Below are 5,745 nucleotides of genomic sequence, written 5' to 3'. Positions count from 1 at the left end.
GATCGGATCATAGATGCCACGGCGGGTTGTGAGCATTTGAGTTTCCTGGATGCTTATTCTGGTTATCATCAGATTAAGAGGGCAATTAAAGACTAAGAGAAGACGACATTCATCATGCCTTTTGGAGCTTTCTGCTATGTGTCTATGCCTTTTGGGCTCAAGAGCGCGCTAGTGACTTATAAACGTTGTGTTCAGAATTGTTTTCATAACCAGATTTGACGCAATGTTCACGCATATGTGGATGATATTGTTGTGTAGTCCAGAAAGAAGGAGACTCTTTTGGATGATTTGAAAGAGACCTTTGATAATCTTCGGGTCTACAAAATGATGCTTAACCCGGCCAAATGTGTTTTTGGTGTGCCTGCAGGTAATCTCTTGGGATTTTTAGTCTCCAAGCGAGGTATTGAAGCTAGCCCGGAGAAGATTAAGGCTATTACTTCATTGGCTAAGCCGGCGTGTGTCAATGACATCCAGGGCCTGGCGGGTCGCATTGCAACGTTGAGCCGGTTCATAAGCCGCCTAGGAGAGAAGCCAATTCCTCTGTACTAGATGATGAAGAAAACAAATCACTTTGTCTGGAGTGATGCTGCTAATGAGGCGTTTGAGGCGCTCAAAAAGCAATTAGCTGAGCCGCCTGTCCTTGCAGCTCCTGTGGAGAAAGAGCCTTTACTTTTATACGTGGTGGCTAAAAACAGAGCTGTCAGTGTGGCGATTGTGGTGGAACGAAAGGAGATGCGTAAGGAGTACCCAGTCCAGAGGTCGGCTTATTATGTCAGTGATGTGTTAATTGAGTCTAAACAACCATACCCACATTGGCAGAAACTCGTATATGGGGTGTTTATGGCTAGTCACAAGCTGAAGCACTATTTTCTTGGCCATCCTATTACAGTGGTCAGTTCTGCTCCCTTGGGGGGTATTATTCAAAATAGAGAGGCTACAAGTCGAGTGGCTAAGTGGGCCATTGAGCTTGGACCCCATTTTTAAAGTGTGTGCCCAGGACAACTATCAAATCTCAGGCTCTTGTGGATTTCATCAAGGATTGGACGGAGTTGCAGGCGCCGGAGGAGAAACTTGATAACACATACTGGACTATTCATTTTGATGGGTCTAGGAAATTGGAAGGCTCGGAGGCTGGAGTTATTTTGAATTCACCACGAGGTGATAAGTTTTTTTATGTTTTAAGGTTGATGTTTCCCTATACTAATAATGCGACAGAATATGAGGCTCTACTCCACGGTCTTCGGATGGCTAAGGAGTTGAATTTAAGTCGGGTCAGGTGCTTCAGCGATTCAAATTTGGTGGCTCAGCAGGTCTCTGGCACTTGGGATTCCAAGGACCCGCTCATGGTGGCTTATCGCTAGGCAGTTGATAATATTGCTAGTCACTTCAAAGGTTATCAGGTGGAGCATCTTGATCGAAGGAAGAATGAGGCGGCCGATGCTTTAAGCCGGCTGGGTTCTCAACGTAAGCCGGTGCCCCCTAATGTCTTTCTTGATGTATTGAATAATCCTTCAGTCAAGTTACCGTCAAAGGAGAATCTTGCTATTCCTGGCCTAGAGGCACAGCTGGTGGCGGCTCTCCATGCTATTCCTGATTGGACAGTTCCATACTTGGCTTATATGACCAATGGAGAGTTGCCTGAGGATGAAACTTTGGCCAGGTAGATAAACCGGCGGTCTAAGTCTATGACCATTGTCAATGGCGAGTTACACCAATGCAATGTCACAAGCGTGTTCCAGCGTTGTGTCTCTCCTGAAGAGGGCCGTGAGATTCTAAGGGAAATCCATGAAGGCGATTGTGGTCATCACGCCGACTCTAAATCTCTAGTGGTTAAAGCTTTTCGTCATTGACTTTATTAGTTGACGACTCATGCCGATGCAGAGGATCTTGTTAGTAAGTGTGATGGCTGTTAGAAATTCTCTCGGCGGGCTCACGTGTCGGCTCAAGAATTGCGGATGATTCCAATTACTTGGTCGTTTGTAGTCTGGGGTCTTGATATGGTTGGACCTTTCAAGAGGTCTAAAGATAGGAAAACCCACCTCCTGGTGGCGGTTGATAAATTTACCAAGTGGGTTGAGGCAGAGCCAGTCAGCAAGTGTGATGTTGCGATGATAGTTCAATTCATCAAGAAAGTAATCTTTTGTTTTGGTTACCCTCATAGTATCATAACTGATAATGGCACTAATCTGTCTAAGGGTGCTATGAGGGAATTCTGTCAACAGGAGCATATTCGTCTTGACGTTTTCTCGGTGGCTCATCCACAGTCTTATGGTCAAGCTGAGAGGGCTAATCAAGAATTCTTGAAAGGTATAAAGCCCCAGCTTATGGTTCCTTTGTAGAGAACACCGGGTTGTTGGGTTGAGAAATTACCTTTAGTACATTGGAGTATCAACACCAGCCCCAACAGGTCAATAGGCTATACGCCTTTCTTCATGGTCTACGGGGCAGAGGCGGTTCTTCCAAGCGATATCCGTCATGACTCGCCACGTGTGGTGGCTTATGTTGAGTCTGCTAATGAGATAGCACGTCAAGATGCACTTGATGTGTTAGATGAGGAGCGTGACCCGGCGGCGGCTCGTTCGGTGATATATCAGCAAGATCTGCGTCGCTACCATAGCCGCAAAGTCAAGACCGGAGCCTTTCAAGAAGGCAACTTGGTGCTCCGGTTAATCCAAGATCAAACATATATGCATAATCTATCCCCACCTTGGGAATGACCCTTTGTAGCAAGAACACAAGGAATCGCATAAGTCGGAGGAGGAGACCCGCCGGCCCTGGAATATTTCTCATCTTCGGCCTTATTACACTTGAGCCACTGGCTCTTGTGTTGTACATATTTTTATCAATGTATATATTATGATCAATATAATAAAGCTGGCATCCCTGATAATTCAGGGCTTCTATCGTTTCATTTCTAAGCATCCCAGTCTTTACTATTTGTTCATAAGGTCACTTGGGGGCTTCCAACCCACCAGGTTTAGCTTTCTTATGCTCTTGACCAGGCGTGGACGCCAAATCCTGAGTTTGTCCTGCCTGTCTGCAAGATGCTACTCCTGGATGACCCGTTGTACTCTTAATAGTCAATCTTTCTTAAGACCCTGAACCCGTTAAGGTTAAAACGGCGGTTTTTCATGTGAGGATCGACTTATAGTGAGCGAGGATAAATCTAAGGCTGTGCGGCCCATGAAAGCACTTGAATTTTAGAGGCTATGCGGCCCATGAAAGCACTTGAATTTTAAGGCTGTGCGGCCCATGAAAGCACTTGAATTTTTCTGAATTTCTTTTCTTCTGGATGTTTTGGATTTGCATCCCTTCAAGAGTTTTTCTGCTCAAGTGCGCTTGGTACAATTGAGGCCATGCAAAATTGATTATATGACTCATAATTGAGCATATTGGGTTTGGTAACCCGCCCTGATAGACGGCTCTAAATCGCTAGGATATTTTGCCTTGAGCAATCAAAATCATGATATTTCATGCCTACGGGTTAAAACCCGCTCTGGATTATAATTATCAAGGCATCACCATGACATCAATCTACATGTATGTCTTTCAATAATTGTATGAATATTTAGGGTTTGGTAACCCGCCCTGGCTTTAGAATTTAAGTCGCCAAAAAGTTTTCGTCTCAGATGGTCTTTACTCTATTCTTTCTATAAAAAATTCATAGACTATTATATTGGGGTTTATTACCCGCCCTGGCTTAAACCGCCAGGGCATATGTTGTTCCACTTCTGTGCAGGAAATATGAAAATATTGATCTGACCCACATGGATGATGATATTATGAGAAAGTACAAGCGGCTGATTATAAATCTCGCATTGGCGGTTTAAAGATAACATGCATGATGGCATGACAGATCATTGTTTTCAAATCTAGCCTATTACAAGGCCACTATGGACCTGCATAATTGGAGCAAAGTGTTGTTTCCAGCACAGTAATTTATGCCCTGAGTTGAGAGCCACCCGATATCAATTGTCTACATCGCAACGGGTTGATGATTCTGGGTCATCCCGCTCCGGCTCTTCTTCTTCGCCCATCTGGATGTTAGGTGATGTCCAGTCGATGTCAGTTAAGGCTTCAAATGTATCTTCATCATTGATAATTCGGGACGGATCAACATCAGGGGCAAAATTATGCTTACGCATTGGAGGAGTGAGATCCACGACGTCATAAGACGACACCTTGACCTTAGCATTGTCCATGGTGTACGCCGGCTCATACCAGGATAAATCAGTCTCCTCGGCCAATTTGCATGCCAAGGGACGCATCTCCTTTACGCATTTTGCAAAGTCCGTCTGATCAAAAGGAGATCCATCTTCCCTGAGGCTTGGGCAGCCAGTGGGCATTTCCTCCGAGTCCAATACCGCTTGCAATTCTTTGGCTACGCTAAGAGCTCTAATGGTACCAGCGCGGGCGGCCGATCGTTTTATCTCTGACAGCTTTTGGGGAATTATAGACAATTTGGCTAGCACCTCCCTGATGAGTGTTGGCGGCTGTTTACCATTGGAGATAGCCACAAGAGTCTATTGAGTACCAGTGTATAATTGTTCAACCAATGCATATGTGGCTTTCATCGTTACGAGCATCCTGACCTAGATTGGAGCTCCTGGGGCACGTTGAGCAAACGTACAGATGAGTCGCCAGGCGGGTCAAAATAAATAAGTTGTGAAAGGCTAAAAATTAAGCGTTATTTACCAAAGATGGCAGCTGTCATAAGATTAATGTGTCGCTTTAAGCCGGATAGCTCCTCAATCACTAGCTTAAGAGAAGCTTCAACATTTTATGCTCTTTTCAATAGCGCCGCCTTCTTAGTCTCCCAGCCGGCTCTTTTAGTGTTGATATCAATTTTCAATATTTCAGTTACTTCCAAGGCGGCTTTCATTTCTAACCTGGCCTTTGAAGTTTCTGCTTGTTGTGACTTTATGATTCTGCCTCAAATCACCCACCTATGCTTCCTTCATGCTTAATTCAGCCTGAAATGCAATAGTCAAGCAGTACTTAGGAATTATGATGGTTATTTTATTGAAGTCCCAAGAACATTACAAGTACTCTACTTGGCACTTGGGGGCTAATGTCGGTCATTTCAAAATTGTTTTATGACCCGGCTCAATTTTTCAGTTTAAGCTGGCCCTTGGGGGCTACATGTTTGGATTTTGTCCACAATTCTAAGTCCCAGCTCAACTTTTCAAGTTTAAGCTGGCCCTTGGGGGCTACTGATTCAGATCTAATTGGGATAAATTGGTTTTGGGAAGCTACAGTGTGAAGACTACTATTCAAGTCTACAGTATATTCAATTCTTTCTTATCCTCTAGACTTGGTGGCTAAACACGGATTCATATGGAAAGGGGTTGACAACTTACCTCAAAGTGTTCCTTCATAAGGTTTACTAAGCCAGTCTCCATGTCAAGGCTGGTATGGAGGCGGCTCAAGTAGCCTGCGTGGATATCACTTGCACTAAAACATGCGTAGCTCTCCAGGTCCAGCTTCAATTTTCCTTTTTCAGCAGTTAAAACCTCTTCCTTGGCACTGTGTTTGGCTAAGGCGGTAGGATTCCCTGGTTCTGTGTAGCCTGTGCCAGTAATGATAACATCATCGACAACCTTTTGAGAAGGTTTTTCTTCAGCAGGCTTGGCAGGGATCGATGGGTCACGACTAGTCGCTGGGTTAACCTCAACATCCATTTGTTTAGAGATGGCGGCATCGGTTGAACATGGTGGGTCATCAATGAGCTCTGTTGGATCTTGA

Source organism: Triticum dicoccoides, chromosome 7A (assembly GCF_002162155.2).
Source record: "Triticum dicoccoides isolate Atlit2015 ecotype Zavitan chromosome 7A, WEW_v2.0, whole genome shotgun sequence".
Taxonomy (NCBI): domain Eukaryota; kingdom Viridiplantae; phylum Streptophyta; class Magnoliopsida; order Poales; family Poaceae; genus Triticum; species Triticum dicoccoides.
The sequence above is the reverse complement of the archived record's forward strand: the minus strand, read 5'-3'. Positions refer to the sequence as shown.